Here is a 20,742-nt window from a genome sequence, read left to right as displayed (position 1 = left end):
TGTGCGTATGTGAGTGTATGTGTGCGTGCACCGGCGGGCGCGCGCACCCGGGCGCGCGCGCGAGTTGTTGGCGATGCAAACTATGCACACACTGAGAGCAGAGCAGCTTCTCCTATGAGGGGCGGGCAGGGGGAAGGGACCTCCTAGAACACTCTTAAGTACTGTTGGGGCACTTGTTTTGTCTTACTTTGCTAAGTTGGGGTTGTTGTTGTTGTTGATGATGATTATGATGATGATTTTTTTAAAGTGGTTTGAACTCCATCAATCTCTTCATGCCCCCCCCCCAACTTTTTCCAGAGATGGGAGAAATCGCGGGCCAGAATGTTGCTGGGCTTTGCGGTGGAGCCTCCTGGATGACGTCAGGTCCACCTGCTATGTAAACAACTTGCTAGAGAACTTGTTTGTTCTGCCCCGTTTCCCCCACCCCCACCCTTCTCCCCACCTCCAGCTCCGCCTCCTCCTGCCGCCCCAGACGGCGAGTCGGGGATGGGGGTGGGGAGGGAGGCGAGAACAAAACCGTATGCTGTATTGGCACAGCCGAGTTGTGTCTGCTGCTTCTTGGCAGTCCCCAAAGTACGTCCTCTCAGCAGACGGAGCTGCTGGCAAATGAAACAGGGGATTCCACGTGAAGTGCAGAAAACCTAGAAGGGATCCGAAGCCTTTGGTGGCAGGTAGTTAAAGCACAGAGTGTCACAGAGGGAGCCCGCGCCAACACAGCCACGCTGATTGGCCTTTCTCTCCTGTGTGTGCGCCTCTGCGGCCTGGATGGAGAGGCAGAACCTTTCTCACTCTTGGTTGTCGTGGCTCCTGTCTCACTTGGGGCCAGTACTGCTAGGGCTTCCATGTAGTCGCGCAGCCCAGGTCACCGAAGCGGGACTTGGAAAAAGAGATGGCACCACCAAGGTGTAATTTTGTTTTTAAAGTATGAGGCTTTGGGGACTGACTGGATCAATGACTAGGGAGAAAAAAATAACAGGAATGAAAGAAAAGTAGAAATTGCCAGAACCCGCTCGCAGTGCACTTCAAAGCTGTGTCCCCGGTGTTGGGGGATGCTCCGGCTCGGTTTCTGCCACCAGGTCCCTCCTCCACTGTGCGTGGTGCGACCTAGCTGGCTGGTCTGAGCAGGACCAAGAAAGAGATGACAGAGAAAGGGCCGGAGGAGATCAAGGCGGGCCCTGAAGGGTCTTGTGACTTGAATCTGGGAGGGTGTTTCTAAGATGCCCCTCTCCACCCTAGCTTGGGAAGGAAGTTCCTTCCTGCGGTTCTCCCGCCAGCCCCTCCCGGGCCACTGGCCCCCTAACCCTTAGCCGTCGGCGTTCAATACGCGCCGCCGCGGGAGCTTGCAGCCTAGCTGCTGAATCTGTCACGCAGCGATTCCACCGGCGCAGAAACTTTCCACTAAATAGCTATAGCCAAGAAGCCGGGGATGGGGGTTGGGGGGGACACGGAGTTGGGCTAGGCTGCCTTCTAGCTATTCTCCGGAGAGAAATAGCTGCGAACTTTCACACAGCTTTATTCAGTACAAGAGGGGATGGTGGGATGGGGTGGCCAAAGATCAGCATCAACACGTGCCTTTTTAGTTTTTCCCTTCCTCAAACACCAACTGGCCCTTTCTCTAAAGGGCAGAGAGAAGGACCCCTCCCTCCCTCCCCCCCCTCTCTCTCTCTCTCTCTCTCTCTCTCACACACACACACACACACACACACACACACACACACACACACACACACACACACACTTCAGAACCTGCAGTTCTCTATAGGGAGGAAGCGGCGACCCTGGCACCCACATCTGTAAACACACCGCCAGGTTTGCTAGAGAAACCAACTTTTGTCAATAAGCCACAGGGCTGGTCGCGGCAAGTCCGCCTTAGCCCGGAGCGCGAGGAATTGGGGTGAGATTTGGCTTTGAATTGGGGAGCTTTCTGTGAACCTTTAAAACTCTGGTCGTCCTGAGTGCTCTGCTCGCAAATGATATCCGCACTCTTTCAAGTGGTCTTTTGAGAAATGAAGACTCAGGAGTCTGCAGAGTCCGAATCTTTTTAAGAAAGGAAACAGCTCTCGCTAGTATTAAGAAAGGATCCAAAAGCTGCCTCCACCCCACCCCACCCCGCTTCTGAAAGGTGGGGGGTTAGGCGGCTGTGCTTCACCAGCAAACCTAAATAAAATATACTCTGAGTTAATTTGAAATGCTTTAGAAAAAGAGAAGAGTAGACAACTCACGTGGGAAACCTTGAAAACCCAAAGGCGGTGGATTTCCCTGGGCCTGGTGTATAAAGGTAACCGAATAATCTAAAGGTTTCCAGAGCCTCTTTGCCATTATTCCTCCCTCCCCGAATATACACCCACCCCAGTTAAGTCTCCTTCTCGCCAGGTGTACTGAGAAAGTAGAGAAGAATGACTACAGAGGAGTCTGGACCCTCCTAAATTAGGTTTGAATTCCTAAAGAGAAGAAAAATATTTCTTTCTCAGGGATGAGAGATGGACGTGGGGGTAGGGGGAGGTGTCTTTTACTCTTCCATCCATAAAGACACGTTTTGAGGATATTTGACGTTCCTATCCTAGGAGTCTCCAAAGCAAGCAGTTAGAGTTTCCAGAGGATACAGAAGGCCGTGCAACCCAGCATGAGCGGCCTGCTCACTCTTCCCAAGATTCTCGCAGGAATCTGACACAGCAGACCCCATGCTCCCCTGCTTTTCTGCGCCCCACAGTATTTAGCTTGCCTGCAGCAGTGCCCTAGGCCACTAGCCATTCCCGATGGAAGGACACACAGAGAGTGGAAAAAGCAGGTCTTGCTCGGAATTGCTGCCCTCCTGGGACCTTCAACCACAGCCAATGGGCTGGGCCCGGGTTCGAGAGGTGAAAGTTCAGGCCCCGGGCTCGCCCCTAGCTCCGCTGCTCAAGTCGCCTCTCTCACAGCTCCTTCACCCTCGGCCCCTCTGCAATCCCAGCCCGGCTACCAGGGGCTGCCACGGTGGCACGTAGTTTGTTGATGGGTGGTCATAAAATATATTTATTTGCAATTCCTTGAACTCGCCCACCACCCCCGCCCCGCGATGTGGCCCTGAACACTGCAGGCTTTGTTCTCCTGAGCTGGCTGCTGGAGCCGGCCGGGATTTAGCGCGCGAGCAGACTCCAAAAAAAAAAAAAAAAAAAAAGTTGCAGTATCATAATAGGAAAACCGGGTTTCCGCAGCCTAGGGAAATGCCAAAAGGGCAAACGGCAACGAATAGTTCTCTTTTTGCACCAGTCACCCATCAGCTCTCTAGATCACCACAGTCTTTCAACCAAAGGCTGGATGCCTTGGAAAGAGGGTAAGTCAAATTATGACCCTGAAGTCGCCAAGGAGCCCCTAGCCACACGTGAATCTGCGAAAGTCATTCAACATGCTTCCAAGGAAAAGTTGATCAGGGTTACTAGGTGAATAAGCGTTTTCACCACTTGGATCTTGAACCTCTATCAGGAAAATTTGTTTGATATGACGTTTATTTTATGACGAAACCGCAAATCAACAAAATCTGAAAGACTGCTCTATTAGGGTGCTAAAGAAAGATAAATTCGTTTGAAGTGGTATCTGTCAGAGAATTTTGCACGAAATAAACCACACCAAATGGGACCAAGTGAAGAAAACAGTATATGCGAATAATGTTTTAGAAGTGGTGGTTTAATATAGACCTTTATTTCTGAGTGAGTCGCTTGATCTTAAGTTGTTATAAAAATATAGTCATTCACAGGCTTGGGCTTTTATTCTCTCCAAACTTTGAGTTAAACATGAGCCACTTTTCTTCTTCTTCTTTTTTTTTCTTCTTCCCCGCTGTTTTATTGGTGTAATTGTGACAACCTAAAAGTTAAATGACTACTTAGTTCGAAATCAAGAGATGAACAATCCAGAATCACGTTTTTCTCTTTAGATATACCATCTTCAAGGTTATGCTATTAATCCAGAAGCTATTGACAACAAATAAAGTTTAAAGACAAGAGAAAATATTTTCTTTCACACAGGCAAAAAGACAAGTGTCCAAAGGGCCTGTTTTTATGTGTTATAGTTGTGGGAACTTGAACAAATAAAGATATTCTTTCTAAATGGTTTATGTTTCCACTCCCCTCCTCAGCACAGAGAGGAAGAAGAGAAAACTGTAGCTCCATCGGAGTCAGACCAAGGATAATCTGTAACAATGTCAAAATGAATAGAGTTGTGAAATTGGTGGAGTTACAACACCATCTGTCGTTAAGCACTGGGACTACAAAAAATGGGACATAAAATAAATCATAATGAACTCTCCCAAAGTAAATAATAATAATTATTATTACTATTATTACCTAGACATTCAATCTGTTTAAAAATATATAATTTAGAAGTTACCTGATCCATGTTTGACATAGCTCCATATTTCTGTCCAGATTCTTATTTCACAAAGCAAGTGTTCTATATCTTTTCCATTCCAGAGATACCATTTTAAAATTGTCTATGAGTCTGCAGGGTTCCAGGCTCCCACAGCAACCATTTGCTTCTAATAGGTTGCTGAGCAGAACTTGGGAGACATCAAGAGCTATGGATATCTCCAGTAAATCAAATGACAATATTTCATGGAGAATCAGGCTGTGTTCTTTGTTAGTATATCTTACAGTGATAGATGTACCACATTGTATCTTTGGTTTGATTTTGGCTGAGTCAGAAAAAAACAAAAACAAATACAAACAAACAAAACAGACAAAATAAAAAATGAGAGTGTTTCAAAGGGCAGTCAGTATCCACTTAAGGTTTAGAGCTGTGACTTTAAAAGATCAGTTTCTCTGGGAAAGACTCTACAGGCTAAGGATATTCTGTATAAAAGCAGGCTTCCGCCTAAATAAATTTTAAAAAAAGATAACTTTTCACATTTCAAGCAAAAGCATCTATAAAATATTGGAAACAATTTTCCCACATCACTTCAATGGCTCAGAATTTGTATGATATATAATTTCTAAAGAACTCAAAATCTGTCACTATTGGACACTGTTGCACCTTGTTTAAAAATCACTAATTTTTTATCTTCCTGAAAATAAAAACAAATGAAAGAAAATGAAATGCCTTGTTTATATTGATAAGACATTGACTAAAACTGTACCAAGTCAAATTGTCCACTGACCAAGTTAGACCAAAACAAATGTAATGATTTAAGTTAACGGAACCAGTATTTTTCTGAAATAGCCTGTCTATAAAAGAGTAAGTTAAATATCCAATCTTTGATTGTTACTTCTTGCTACATTGATTCAAATATGGAGAACTGAGTAACACAAAAGGCCTTTACCTGTTGATATTTCTAACATTATATTAGCATCAAAATGACTATGAGAGTTTTAGGTGCAAAGCAAACTGCAGGATATTCTAATCAAGTCTTCAAATTTCAAAAATTATAATGGAGAAGTCTAGATTAAGTCCCACCCTTAGTTATTAAAATGATGATTGAATTATTTCGTATTTCTAAACAGACACCACTCTGTCTCCTCTTATCCCAGAGAAAGCATTTAAACACATACTTCCTGTCTTTTTTTTTTCTTAATCTATTAAAACTGATGGGGCTCAATATTGGCACTACCTTTGGACTTCATTGCAATACCGAAAATGGAAACAGTTCTTGTGATGTCCCTTGTAATGTATGTGAGACAGGAAGCCTGACGACTTGCTGCTTTAAATGCCAATTAGTTGGAGGACTATAAGGAAATGAATTACTACTAACAGTGCCATTGTTCCTGATAGGAAACAGATAGTGAGAGACATAAAATCAACCCCAAGACTTGATATCTTCAGGGATATTTAAGAGAACCACATAAGCTTCTCTTCACTACCTTTTAGGAAATAAAGGTTAACAGGACACAGTACAAAACTTAGACCTAACCTTTTAAAGCTATAAGAACTCTCTCAAGTCCCACAACAAGGGGGCTTGTAGGTTTGTATCCGGCTGGATAGCCAGATGGCTCTAGTAACTGTGAAAGTTTCACCAAATGATACTCCAAAGTGGTCAATAGCAAAAATGTTGTGTAAAAGTGCATTGGTGGCTGCCTTCACTTCTCCTTCCTTACCTTACTTTTAATTCCCCCCACCCCCCACTTTTCCTTATTCTGTCCTTTCCTTTCCTAATCTCTGTCTGGTCTTCATCCTTGTCTTCAGAATCACAACTTTGAAATTTGACAACAGATACTTTCTACCTAATAACCAATTCTGTTTATTCAACAGGTCTTTAAAAGCACACCATTTGAATGGGTAGAATGATATCAGTTTGTCCTCTTTTCTTCTTTTCCAGCTCTATCTTATATCATCAATCCATGCATGCCATCTTTCCTGCATTTGCATATCAAAGCAGCATCAATTGGAAATTCATTATCCACAGGCTTCTCCCACAGTCTTTCCTTACCATCACACCTCAGGATTTCTTACTGGATGACAGTTGACAATGTTCTACCCATTTACCCTATGCTCCATGTCTTCTTTTCCAATCCACTCTCATTGTTTTCCAAAATGCTGATCATTTAAAATAAGCAAAAGTTCACTACAGCTGGGTGGTGGTGGCACATGCCTTTAATTCCAGCACTTGGGAGGCAGAGGCAGACAGATTGGATTTCTGAGTTCAAGGCCAGCCTGGTCTACAGAGTGAGTTCCAGGACAGCCAGGGCTACACAGAGAAACCCTGTCTCAAAAAAAAAAAAAATTCACTACAGACAATACTGTCAAATATTAAGATTTTATCTGGCTGTAGGTAATCCACACAGTAAGCATATGCTTAGTTTCTTGAATTAAAGAAAATAATTTTCCCAAATATGCCCTAGATGTTAAATATATCCCAATAGAACATTGTCATATTTCTAGCTATATATCCTTTTCAGCAAATCTGTCCTCTTTGCTATCCAAACATCTAGTTAAAATGTTAGTTAGGACTGCAGATTTACATTATTTTTCATATTAAAGAACTTAGTAGTTAGATGCAAAGTGCATTAAATCTGCATTCAAATTCTCAACTGCATCATTTAATGGCTCAACAAATATTTATATGCCACCCATGGTAGTAGTCATTTTGAGAATTAAAGATGTATAAGATTAGGTCCCTGCACAGAACTTATGTTCAAGTGAGAGAAATAAAACACATAAGTGGATTATTTCAATAAAACATGAATTTCAATAAACCATTATACAGAGGTAGCTCTAGTATACCATAAAACAAGGGATAATATTTCTTAAGGCTGCAGTAAAAGAGCACATAGCCAGGTGTGTGTGTGTGTGTGTGTGTGTGTGTGTGTGTGTGTGTGTGTGTGTGTGTATTGATAATTTACAAAAAGATCTACAAATACAGCTTTGAAAAACATGAAATTTCTCATGTAGCTGTAACTGAGTAGCATCCTCCAGACCATGAACATCATAAACTTGTGATAAAATGTGCTTATATCAAAGACCATGGTGTGTTTAACACCTAGGAAGAGATTCAGTAAATCACCCGAATTATCTCGTTACCCTTACACACAGAATATCTTTATCAAGATTGTTTACAGTTTCTCATACTCTTGCCACAGGAAATTAGTTTTAAGATAGGAACAGAAAAGAAAATGAACAGAAGCAAAAGGACCACGAACACCAAAACAAGATGAATAAATAAATGTTCTGGATGGTAGGAAGGCAGTCACTGAGTTTCCTTCTCAGTATCTTTTTTCAATCTCTCTGAGAAAGTTTTATTTCCCAATTTCTTCCATGACTCACTTTTCTCCCTAGTTCCTTTCTTCCCTCCTTCTCTCCCTCTTTTCCTCCTCCTTCCCTCTCTTTCTCCTTCCCTCCCCCACTTCTAACACCCTCCTTCCTTTGTTCTTTCTTTCCTTTCTCCTGTATTTCTCCTCCTGTCTTCCTTTTCCTTATCTTTCTCCAAAGCAGTTTTTTTCTACAAAGCAGACATGGACTGCACAAACTGGTCTAGATTTCAATTGAAAAGCCAATTTCCTTCCTTGGCTTCAAAAGTGAAAAGATACCACCTTTTTTCATCACTCTCCCCTCTATAAAGACTGCCCTAGAAAACATCTCAGTCACCATTCAGTCACCATCTTTCTAAGCACTCCTGTCATAACCATGTTCTCTCTCTCTCTCTCTCTCTCTCTCTCTCTCTCTCTCTCTCTCTCTTTCTCTCTCTTTTGTTTTGTTTTGTTATTTTTTCAATTTTTATTAACTATTTTCTTCATTTACATTTCAAATGCTATCCTGAAAGTCCCCTATACCCTCGTCCTGCCCTGCTCCCCTACCCACCCACTCCCACTTCCTGGCCCTGGAGTTCCCCTGTACTGAGGCATATAAAGTTTGCAAGAACAAGGGGCCTCTCTTCCCAATGATGGCGGACTAGGCCATCTTCTGATACATATGCAGCTAGAGATACAGCTCTGGGGGTACTGGTTAGTTCATATTGTTGTTGTACCTATAGGGTTGCAGATCCCTTTCAGCTCCTTGGGTACTTTCTCTAGCTCCTCCACTGGGGGCCCTGTGTTCCATCTAATAGCTGACTGTGAGTATCCACTTCTGTATTTGCCAGGCACTGGCATAGCCTCACACGAGACAGCTGTATCAGGGTCCTTTCAGCAAAATCTTGCTGGCATATGCAATAGTGTCTGCGTTTGGTGGTTGTCTTTCTCTCTTCCAGCTATGCATGGAGGTGGGGGGGGGGGAGAGAGAGAGAGAGAGAGAGAGAGAGAGAGAGAGAGAGAGAAGCAAATTGAGTACAAAACTAATAAAGAAGCAGAGGAACTAAAACTTTTATACCACCCCCATTCCCATGAATTCATTTATATATCTCAATTAGGAAAAAGTTTGGGATTTCAGTTAAGCTTTCAGAATGAATCCTGTAACTAGATTATCAATGCAAATCGAAGAGTTTTGTGAAAGGCAGTCACTGAATTATTTGCAATAACATTATTTGCAAAGAATTTAAAAAATAAACAATATATAATTGGCTCTAGTCATTAAGATAGTACTTACATGATAGTTCGTGGCAGAAAAATGCTTTTGTAATATATGGTAGAACAATGCCATACAAAGTTACTAAAAGAAGACATCAAAGAAACATACGGTTGTGATACCCATTAAGTTGACTTAACAAGATTCTTCCTCCAAGAGTGATTGTATTCTTAACAACCATGTTGCTCCACAATTAGCCTGTGTGACAAGCAGTAACATTCCGTATGATAGTATGACACCGAGTTTATAAAATACGGTGCTTGTTATCTGAGCTCTTCATCTTCACACACTCTGGGCAGTAATCCTACATGTACAGCCTTATGGACAATCTGAAATAATGAGGAATTGAAATCTGGCCAAAAATCAAGGAAGAATTTAGGCCTTACTTACTGGTATTTGCAAAGTGGGTCGCAGATCCTTCTGTCCCCATCCTGTCTTGAGATGACTGCAGCCTTGTGCAACAAGTTGACTGCATTTTCATGAAAGAATCTTAAAAAGAGTCATCAGGCAACCTGTTCCTGAATATGGAAGTGTCATAAACTGTTAATTGGTGTGTCATTTGGATTAAGCTGACATATTGGGAAATTGTCACATAGCAACAACTACCTAATTCAATTGTTGTCGGAAAGGCTAAGCTTCAGGGGGAGTTATTTCAGGTTGTCCACTATTGTTCAAATTAACACCAAAGAAGACTTATTTCATTCAAAGAAAAAGTAATTTATCGAATAACTATTTTTAAACCAATTTTTGAAAAGACAGTGACCTCTGTGTCTTTCAGAATTGTTCCTGGTAAACATAATGATACTGAGTTTCCTCCAAGCCCAGAGCATAAGCTAAAAGGTAAAATTACATTTTAACCTTTTCCTTTTATTTTCTTTACTAAAACCAGTAGAAATACAGATTTTGTACAGGATTTCTACACACAATGCATACAAAATGAACTGGCAGGTTATCTGAATGCCCGGTCCACTGACTCTGATAACATGAATTTCTTGTTTATAGAACTCATTTACATATAGCACATTTTTAACTTGGCAATTTCTTACATAAACCTACCCAAAATCATACAAGAACAACCCCATTTAATCTGTGATTCCTTTGAACAAGATCATTGTTTAAGCATTTTCCATCTTGTTTCAGGTAAGTGAAACTTTGAAAACCCGTGAGAAAGTACGACAGGCTTCTCACTTTCTATTTAATCACAAAAAATTCCCATGGTCTCTTGAGGTTTCCCTAATTAGGTTATAGCACAGTTACAGTACTTGACTAGAGAAGGTCAGACAAAGTTCTAAATGAGTTGAGGGGAAAAAATCAGCGAATCAATAGTGTGTTTTTACTAAATTAAAGTACAAATACTAGAAAAAAATTGTTGCTTAACCTATTAATAGCTATGATTTTTCCCTTTACATTGTTGACAGCTCTATGCCCAGTTAATTCCTTAAAAGTTGAACTTATGCTCAGCCCTATCTGGATTATGATAAAGTTGACTATATCATCCATTTTAAAAATAACTATAGTGTTTTATCAATTTAAAGAAATTGATATGTAAAAATTGGCACATAGGCCATATCATACAATGAATATGTGTATTTTGCTAAATATTAGTTTTTTTGATAAAAGTCTCAGAAGAATTAATGAAAACCAAATGTCTTGTAGTCTTTGTTTCAGAAATCTTTGAGACAATATTGTAGGGTTTTCGTGATCATAAGTAAATATGGCCTGTCGTCAGAATCTATAATGTGTTAGACATATAAATTTATGCCAAAGTGAGAGTTCATTTCCTTATCCAAAGATTCTTACATTTCCTGAGTTATTTTTGAAGTTAAAAAAATCTTTTCATTACATCTATGATCCTTTGTCCATCATGTTGTTGATTCATCTTCTATAACAATTCTCTTTTCCACCTCCTCACTATAGTCTGTGAATCAGGATCAAAGACAAAGATGTCTGAACTGGTGAAAGAAATGTATGATATTTTAACCAATTGAAGAAAACTCATTGATACTGTCTATGGTATTTTTTTCAAATAAGTAGGTCATTAAGGATCATAAATCACAAAGTGTCTTTGCAAGAAAAAAAAAATCGAAGATCTGTTAGGCAAAATCCCATGTAAATTATTGCATAATCCCATATAAAATCAGGTTCAGATCATTTATTTCATAAATGCCCTAAATTTCTATGTTTAAGGATAATAATATTGGTCGAAAACATTACTTTATGGGCAAATGGTAAGTAACCATTTGAGTCAATCTGACTGCCAGAATACTGTTTGTAACATGAACTCTACCTTACAGACTTCATCAGGGAAATGTGGTACACAAATGTGAGACTCTCAAAGTACCGGAAGTGAACAGCTGTTCAAGTGTGAGAACTAGATAAAGCGCAGTCATGAAATATAGACCTGTTATGTCCCGAAGTGAGTTAACTTACGTTCACTCAGCAAATGTTTATTGAGTCCACGTTATTTGTCTATCAATATTTAAAGCCTTAGAATCATAACCTTCTGGCTAGACGGGAGTTTAGAGGCCACCTAATCTAAGGTTCTTCCTAAGGAAAGATTGAGGTATGGATTTTACGCATGAAGTGGTATTTCCTAGAGTCTTCACATTGTGGGTAGGCAAGGACCCAGAGTTCTAACAGGTTTGGCTCCCTAAGCTCTTTCCAATATCATATAGATTTGTATGTGAATATGCTCAGAGTTGTCTTGACTCTATGCTGAACAGTTTGCCACTGGAAGTTTGTAGCCAATACTGGTGTGTGGCGTGCTAGCTTCACCTGAAATTGTCATTTTTTTTCTGGTGAAAAAGAATGTTTTACCTGTAACCCTGTTTGTTTACTGAAGTTTTATACTAGTGCTAACTCAGTCTGTGTAAAGCAGGACCTGGAGACAAACTTCTGCTGGGTGTCCTTGCTTTTGACCCGCTTGTCAAGACTAGTGTTCAGTGCTACATAGAACGCTTGGCTCCCCCAGCAGACATCCTTAACTGTCCACTGGAACACTGGGATCATTCTGTAGTTCACCTCACTCAAGTTCATCAAGGGCTTGGTCCACCATATGGAGTCCTTTATTGCTAAATATTAAAATCTTGAAAAAAATGCAAATGGCAGTCCAAGCATTCCTGCCACTCCTGGCCCCTTCTACAGCTCATCTTCAAACTGTGCTTCCTTAGAACATCATGGGGTGTTGCAGAAAGTGGTGCTTAGGTTTCTTTTGGATGAGTTGCAAAAGTTCCCTTATCTAGAACATTCTATGAGAAATGTTCACTCTACTGTACTCTGTAGAGTACTCAGAAAAGGACATGATTTTGAAATGAATATGTAATATAGCGAGAAATTTTTCTATTATGTATTTTTTAAAAATCTCTTTCAATGTTAATTGTTTTATTATACTCTTATTTATTTGTGTGTGTATGTATGCATGTGTGTCTATCTTTCTGTCTGTCTGTCTATGTGTCATGTGCCATGGCAAAGGTCTAGAGGTCAGAGAACGTGGTGCTCAAACTCAGGTGGTTGGGCTTGGTAGCAGGTACCTTTACTCTCTGAGTTATATTGCCAGCCCTACATGTTTCTTTTTCAGAATTACACCAACTATGAGAAAAAGTGTCAGAGAGTTTTATGAAACATGGACTACATGGCAATTTGATTCAGCAGACTGAATGTAAAGCATTTGAGTAATAGTATAGCTTTACCATTGTAGCCATAAAACACAGTAGGTATTACATTTATTTTACCTGCTATAGAGTTTTATATGGGTGTGTGTATATGTGTGTGTTTGTGTGTGTCATGTGTAAAGTATTATTATAGAAGAAGAGAGACAATTGGAATATTGTGAAATTTTGGTTTCTTGATTATTTTTCAATGGATATAAAAATTTATCACAAAATTATTAATCTCATTTAAAGTGATTTACAATTATTATATAATCAGATTTACTGAGTGATATGTAAATAAATGTAAGAATTATTAAGAAATGAATGGTTAAACAAACTTTGACACACCTATACCATGAAATACTATTCAACAGTAAAACAGAATTTACTTATTTGAATTTATGAAGCATATTATGTTGAGTAATGAGAAGGTTACATAGTGTAACCATTTAGACAGCATGCTCAAATAACCAAACTGTGAACATCATGGAAAATTTAACAGTTTTTAGGCATTGGACATTATTGAATAGATGGGTGGGTCTAACTGTAAGAGGGTTGCCAAGACATAGCTCTTGTGATGGGACATTCTGTGTTATTGACTTCCCTTATATTTATAAGTTTTTTCACATGTGGTCAAATGTCACAGAACTATATCACAGTATGCTAGTGCAATTTCTTGGTTTGCTCGTTATGTTATCTTTAAAACAAAAGTTTGTTGTGAACCCTAGAGCATTTTATACAGTCTTTCTCAAAGTATTTGATCTTCATGTTATAATTGTTTAAAGGTAGAACATTAATTTTTAAATGTATAAAACAATAAAGAAAACCAAGGATTGGAAGAGGACATAAGGGAAGTTACCTGCTTGCTCACCTCAAAGTAGGCCATTTTTTAATTCCTATACTTAAGACCATATAAAACTTTCATACAACATGCGAACCCTGGTATGCATAGTTTTTATTTAAATGTGTCATATACGTTTATACATGCAAATAAAGCTAGAGCTCTATCAAAAATTTAAGAGCCCCAACTATGACATTGTATGATTGAACCATGACTTCATGAATCAAATATCATGTAAATTAGTTCATGACAGAGTGTTAAAATATTCTGCAATAATTATAAATGTGCCTATTTAATCTCATAACTGTTACTATTGCCTAATATCTTTTAGAGGGCTGCAATTAAATGAAAACTTTCATGATTTATTTTATCTTCTTGATATGCAGTTCTTTTTATTACTACAAAGTGACTCTCTCCATTCTTTTTCATGTTTTAAATTTATTTCTGAGATTGATTTCAGCAGTTCCAATAAATATTTGGAAGTGTGGTATTTCTGTTTAATTTAAAGAACATTTTACTTTTCTTGAAATTTTTTCATCAGAAAGCTACTTATAATGTTACTTTAGTTCTATGAATTTGGTATTATAAAACTTTTATTTTGTTTCAGATGACTTTATTGAATTTTGTGGCAGAACATTGCTTACTTATTATTTATAATTTAGTGGTATCTCTCCTTTGTGCTCTAGCACAGGAACACTTTTAAGTGTTTTTTTTTTTAAACAAAAACCCCATGTATCATTATAAAGCAAGTTAATGTGATGAATGGTACATACCCACCAATCAGAACTTATAAATTGAATTACTCAAACATACTGAATGCTCTCTTGTTTGATGTTTGGTTAATTTATCTGAGAAAGGCAGGAAAAACCCCTGCTCTATCTATTCATTATGTAATCCTCCGATTCAGTGTTATTGTTTGTTATACAGTTATTCTTACACTAATCCCAAGGTAATATTAATGAATCAGGGAAACAGTGTTTATCTAGTGTGATGGTGCATACCTGTATTTCCCAGCCTGCCAGAAACTGAGGCAGAAGGGTTGTGAGCCAGTTAGAAAAATGAGAACCTCTCTCTCAAGGAACAATACAAAGAAAGAAACAAAGGAGGGAAGGGCGGAAGGGAGGAAGGAAGGGAGGAAAAGAAGGAAGGAAGGAAGGAAGGAAGGAAGGAAGGAAGGAAGGAAGGAAGGAAGGAGGTACTGGGGGAAGCAAAGAGGGAGGGTGGAAAGAGAGAGGGAGGGAGGGAGGGAGAGAGGGAGGGAGGGAGGGAGGGAGGGAGAAAAGAGGGAGGAAGGGAGAGAGGGAGGGAGAGAAAGAATGCAAACACTCTACAATAGTCAATGGATGATCAATTGCTCACCATTGAGTCTGGGTGGTGGGCTTAGTTCTGTGGCTCACTACTGCTTTGAAGCATTAAAATGGAATAAAAGACCATATATACCCCAAGGAAGAAAGCAGCTAAAACTCCAATTTTCCAATATTACAATTCTGGAATTTGAGTTCTACTGAATGTATAGTGTTATTACATTAATTCATATAAACATGTTGTTGAAACAGTTGGATACATTTGAGGCTTATCTAAGTGCACGAAACACAAGAAAAGAATAAATATTTGTCCTTTTTCAAGAGAAGTAAACTTGGGCCTTTCCACATATTATTACTTCCTTGCCATCCATTGGATGCTTTTCTTCCTCGATTCCTAGTGGGAATACAAAGATGATCCCCAATCCCTCCTCTAATTTTATTGAGTGCTCACTTAAGTACTGCTTGCTTTTTGTCCCTGGCTTGCATTTACGTTTGCTTCTCAATACCCATGTATATCATGACTTTTCTTAATACTACTATTTATGTCTGGTTTAGAAGGTACTATAAGTATTGAATCTTTATATTTTAGTGGTACATTCTTTATGCCATATCTTTTCTACATTATTTTACGGTTACCTTACTTTTAAATCTGTGCATGGTTGTATTTTGTACTGTGTTCTCCTATAAAGTGTTTTTTTAAGTCTGTGTCTATGATTATTCCATAACAGATCTATCTTAGCATGTTTATCAGGTTATTTTGCATGATGTTTATTTCATTCATGTTCTCATTTTTATTTTTAATGTTTAATTGACTTACAGCAGTATGATGTAAGGGAATTTCTAAGTCCTTGACTCAGTCCCTACACCTGCCATACCCATGGCTGTGATTAATATTCTGACAAAAGAAGGGGCTTAGTGGAGAAAGGGTTTACTTTCAGCTCACAGTTCATGGTATAGTGTGTGTCAGGGAAGGAAAGTTAAGTGGGAAGAGCTTGAAGCAGCAGGTCACATGTTATCCATAATCAGGATGAGAGAGCAGTGGATGTGGAAAGCTGTTCAGTTCATTTTACCTGTTTATATAGTCCAAGATCCTTGCTGAGGGAGCAGTCCTGCCCACAGCCAAGATGGGTCCTCCCACATCAATTAATGCAAATCAAGATAATCCCCCACAAGCATGCCCAGAGGCCTGTCCCAGGGATTCTAGATTCTGTCAAGTTGACAATTAACACTAGCCATCACAATCCCAATTCTGGCTTCAGTCCCTTTATCAGTACTAACTCTGTACCATGTGAAAGGCACCATATTGTAACCAGGATAAACATTATGCTTGCCTAATTTGAATATTTGTAAAACTATAGCAAGACAGGTGGGTGAATCTGAGACATATGTACACTGATCACATTTAAAAATTAATAAACTAGTATTATTTATTTTACCTGTGTGTAAAATTTACAACCAGGTGTTTAGGAATAAGAGAACCAGGGGAATAATTGGATAATTATAGAATAATTAACATGAATTATAGCAATCATATCTAGTATCTGCATAAAAGGACTCACATGTAATGAAGTCTCTATGGGCCAATGCTGTTTGATCCAGGGGAATGGCACATTGCCCTCCCATTTTAATAACATTATGAAACCAATTGTTTGTTAGGACTCTGAAATTCTGTCTGATAAAAGCTCATGATTTAACCTGCTTATTAGTGATGTAATAGCCCATAGTTAGAAAACTATATATTTAGAAGCTCAGTACATATTTGGAGTATGTAGATCATATGTTCTTTGCTACAAAATTCAACAATGCATAAAAATATGATGCAGAAAGTAATATGTGTAAAACTGATGGACAGAAATACAAACACAAGTGAATTTCACAAATTCTACATATCACACAGCATTATATTCTTTGATGTTTTCCACTTACACCTACAGCTTTAAAAATGTAAAATACTTGCATGTGTACATAAAGAAGAGGCGACTATGAATGTACCATTCCCAGCATGCCTTTGGATATTAGGGAAGTGAGGGTTAAGTTCAGACACCTCACCACAAAGAACTGTATGTCTCCAAATATTCATGCACAGAAGTTTTGGGTGACACAGTTTATATAATTGCATATTTGTTAATTTTCATGTTCAATAGTTCTGTAATGATGTACACATTGTGAAAGGTTTCCACACTGATGCACTGAAAGCCAGCCTATCACATACAGCGTGATTCACTGCCAGTCTCCAGCTTTGTCAGGATTTAATGACAAAGTTCTCCAAGTGACTTTGAAGTTTCCTTTGAGGAATCAGTTGATGGAGAGTGTTGAGTTTGTCGTTTTTTTGTCAAGCTCTTTACCAATTGAGCAATACATATCCACTGAACCTGGTAGACTGAGACTCAATATTTTTCTACCTAGCTTCCTTCAGGCAGCTCCTAACAATGGTGATATTTGCTCAATGTACTTCAGGGCTGCTGCCACAATCTTTCCCTCTGACCTCCATGGGCCAAACCCCTAGTCACTATTGCTTCTGCAGCTCAGCAAATTTAATACTTTACAAATTTATATTTTGTTTCATAGATAGATTTATCTGTTATTTCTTACTTTCTTATTTTTCTCCAGAATTTTTTATTTTCTGATTTCAATTTTGTACTTAATTGCTATAACTTTGGAAAAAGGACAAAAAGCTTGATTCAAAATATTACATTTTATTACTTATTAAAATTATATATTTTTACTGTATCTCTGATTATTTTCATATTGATTAAAATACAAAGTGATCTAAGTATAAATATATGTGTAAAATGAATTTTTGGTATTCTTAAAAAATAAATTTTGTAAATCATGATTTATATTCACCAGACTAAAAGTAACTGTTATTATTTTATTTCTGATTAGCATTTTAAATAATATAACATTTTGATAAATCTAAATGATGATATTAAGTACATAACTAACAGAGTTCTGTTAATGACTTCACATTGATCCATTGCTTTTTTTCAATAGATTTACCTTTTTATTTTCACAAGAACTCTTTGTTTGCCAAAACCTATAGTATACAACCCTAGAGTGAAAACCATTTCTTTGTTTTATCTTCTAGAATAGAGCTTTGTATACATAGCAAGATTTAGATGTCTTAGTTGGTAAATGCAATGGAAGTCTTTAGTTTGCATCTCTCAGTACCTAGAAAGAAAGCTGGGTACAGCTTAGCATGGGATGAGAGGTAGAAACAGGTGGATCCCTGGAGCTCAATGGTCAGCTAGCCTAGGGAGTCAATGATCACCAGTCTTAGGAATAGCCTCTCAAAAAAAGAAAGTGTATAGAAAGCAAGGAAGACATCTGATGTTGAACTCTCATCTTCACATGTATATATACACATGTTTAAACACATGAATAGATAGATAGATAGATAGATAGATAGATAGATAGATAGATAGATAGATAGATTAATGCTTAAGAAAGTCTGGCTTTCACTGATATAATTGAGGTAAAATAATTGAGGGCTTTCTATCCTGGGCAGATCAAAAATTCCGTTGGATTCCTAAATAGTATCTCTTTGTATAGACATTATAAAATTCCTTTCCCTATTCCCTTACTGATACTATTTGTGTTACTTCAGATTTCAGGGTGTTGGAATGGGTTGGAATGGCAATTATGATGGTAAAAATACATAGTTACTAATAACTATTGATTTGGAAGCTTAGCCATGTTATGTATGAAACAAACAAATTACATTTTTGCTCAGTTGTCCTTGGTATGTTAATTACTCTTATATTTCTGAATATATGGTTGAAAATCAGCTGAAAATGCCAGATGAAACAAAAGGTAGGGGTTGGATGGGATGAGGCTATTTCAAAGTGTTATCTTCTGCTATTTTTATACCAGGGCTCCCAGAAGCCGTCCTCTCATGTACCATTGCTCTATGCTTTGACAACAACTGAAAACAGAGAAAAATCTAAGACTGCTTTCTCTAGATATTTCATCAGTTAAAGTTGAGTCAACCAAGCCAGACAAATTAGGATCATGTAAGCAAGGAGACAAAAGGATGTCATGGAAATATGGAAGCAGCATTGTTCGCTGTAAGACTTTCCACTGATCTCTTTGTACTAATTTATGTTTCTTTTTAATTTGAGGTCTTTTCTGTTGTCACTAGTACTTTTCAAAAAATGTGAAATTTTTCCAATACCACTACCTGATAAGATGGAATTTACATGTCTAATATGTTTTACAAGCTAGCAAAGGTTCTAAATTTTAGGTAAAATATAACCCCTCGTTTATTTTATTTTATTTTTTCAGATTACAGAGGCTCATTCATGCAACAGGAATACTCAGTGCAAAGGTCCCCCACTCAACCGTTTCAAGATAAGTATCCTCAATATTTTGTACTTTACTGGAAATCTTAAGCCAACCGCCTTTGGTAGAACTCAAAACATTATGTCTAATGTATACCAGCTGTGAAAGGGTAACCTGGAATTTAAGATATGGTAGACTAAAAAGAAAAGCTTTTATCATAACTTCCTACGAACATTTTCATCAACTCATGTGGTATACATCTGGATGGGTCTTTGATAGCTGCTGGCTTAAAATAATGGATATAGTCTAAAATGTTATTTTCTTTCTTTTTCCAATCATTTGAAAAGATAAATATTAAATATAATTAAAAGCTATGTAGTTACAAATTATATTCTTAGGATCTAAATTTGCTGCCTAATTTGATTGAAAAGGAAAAAAAGATTGCAATAAGTATTGTAACTATTACAAGATTGTAAACTATTACAAGCATGTCCTTTTTCATTTAATCTTCCCAAAAAATATAAAAATAGATTTTATTTTCTATTTGTAAAGGACAATATTTTGGCTTCATTAAGTAATCTTTCTTAGGTCATAAACACACACACACTCACAATGGTTTTTACTTAGAGATAAGATAGCAATTCCTGTGGTTTATTATTATCCAATTAAAATGTTAATAAAGGGAAATCAACCAACTAAACAGAACAAAAATCAATGTGATCAGATGTATCATCAATTTATTCTTTTTAAAAACTGGATGGAGTTAAAAAGTGGGATGTATAAAGTCAAAGAAAATATAAAATTTAATGGAGAATCTATCTTCCACATTATCATTATTTTCATAAATTATAGCAAAAAGGTTCTTATATACTGGTATCTAAGCAATGAATTTTTTATTCTACTAGAAATGGATTTAGAGTATCAGAAAAGATGTGTGAAAATTTCATTAACCTTGAAACTAACAAAATATAAAAGAAACCAAAACCAAAATATTACATATTTTAGGCAGAGAGAGTACTTGAAGGAAGAATCATCAAAGAATTAATCTCTGCTGAGTTTTATGATATGTGACCAGGATAAGGGGAATTATGATAAAAGAACATAACAATACATTATATATTATATACAGTTACCAAACCCTGACATTATTGTGGAAGCCAACAAGTGCTTGCTGACAAGAGCCTGATTTAGCTGTCTCCTGGGAGGGTCTGCCAGTGCCTGACAAATACTGAGGTGGAAGCTCACAGCCAACCATTGGACTGAACAAAGAGTATCCAATGGAGGAGCTAGAGAAAGTACCCAAGAAGCTAAAGGGGTTTGCAGCCCTGTAGGAGGAACTACAATATGAACCAACCAGTACCCCCCAGAGCTCCCAGGGACTAAACCACCAACCAAAGAGTACACATGGAGGGACCCATGGTTCCAGCCTCATAGGTAGCAGAAGGATGTCCTTGTTAGAAATCAGTTGTAGAAGAAGCCGTTGGCCTTGTGAAAGCTCAATGCCCCAGTATAGGGGAATATCAGGGCAGGGAAGCTGTAGTGGGTGTATTAGGGAGCAGGGGGAGGGGATGGAATAGGGGGTTTTCAGAGGGGAAACCAGGAAAAAGGATAACATTTGAAATGTAAAGAAAGAAAAAAATAAGGATATAATAACATATTATATATTATCATACACACATACATATACTATATAATATACATA

At 38.0% G+C, this 20,742-nt stretch overlaps 1 long non-coding RNA gene across 1 annotated transcript; it reads left to right on the top strand.

Moving 5' to 3' along the window:
* Positions 1-9,742: 9,742 nt before the first annotated feature.
* Gm52891 lies at positions 9,743-19,804 on the top strand. Its single transcript, XR_003956405.1, has 3 exons — positions 9,743-9,804; positions 18,633-18,826; positions 19,044-19,804. It is a non-coding gene; the product is annotated as a predicted gene, 52891 (long non-coding RNA).
* Positions 19,805-20,742: the final 938 nt, after the last annotated feature.

Source organism: Mus musculus, chromosome 6, assembly GCF_000001635.26.
Source record: "Mus musculus strain C57BL/6J chromosome 6, GRCm38.p6 C57BL/6J".
Taxonomy (NCBI): Eukaryota; Metazoa; Chordata; class Mammalia; order Rodentia; family Muridae; genus Mus; species Mus musculus.
This window is presented reverse-complemented; position numbering and strand designations above follow the sequence as displayed.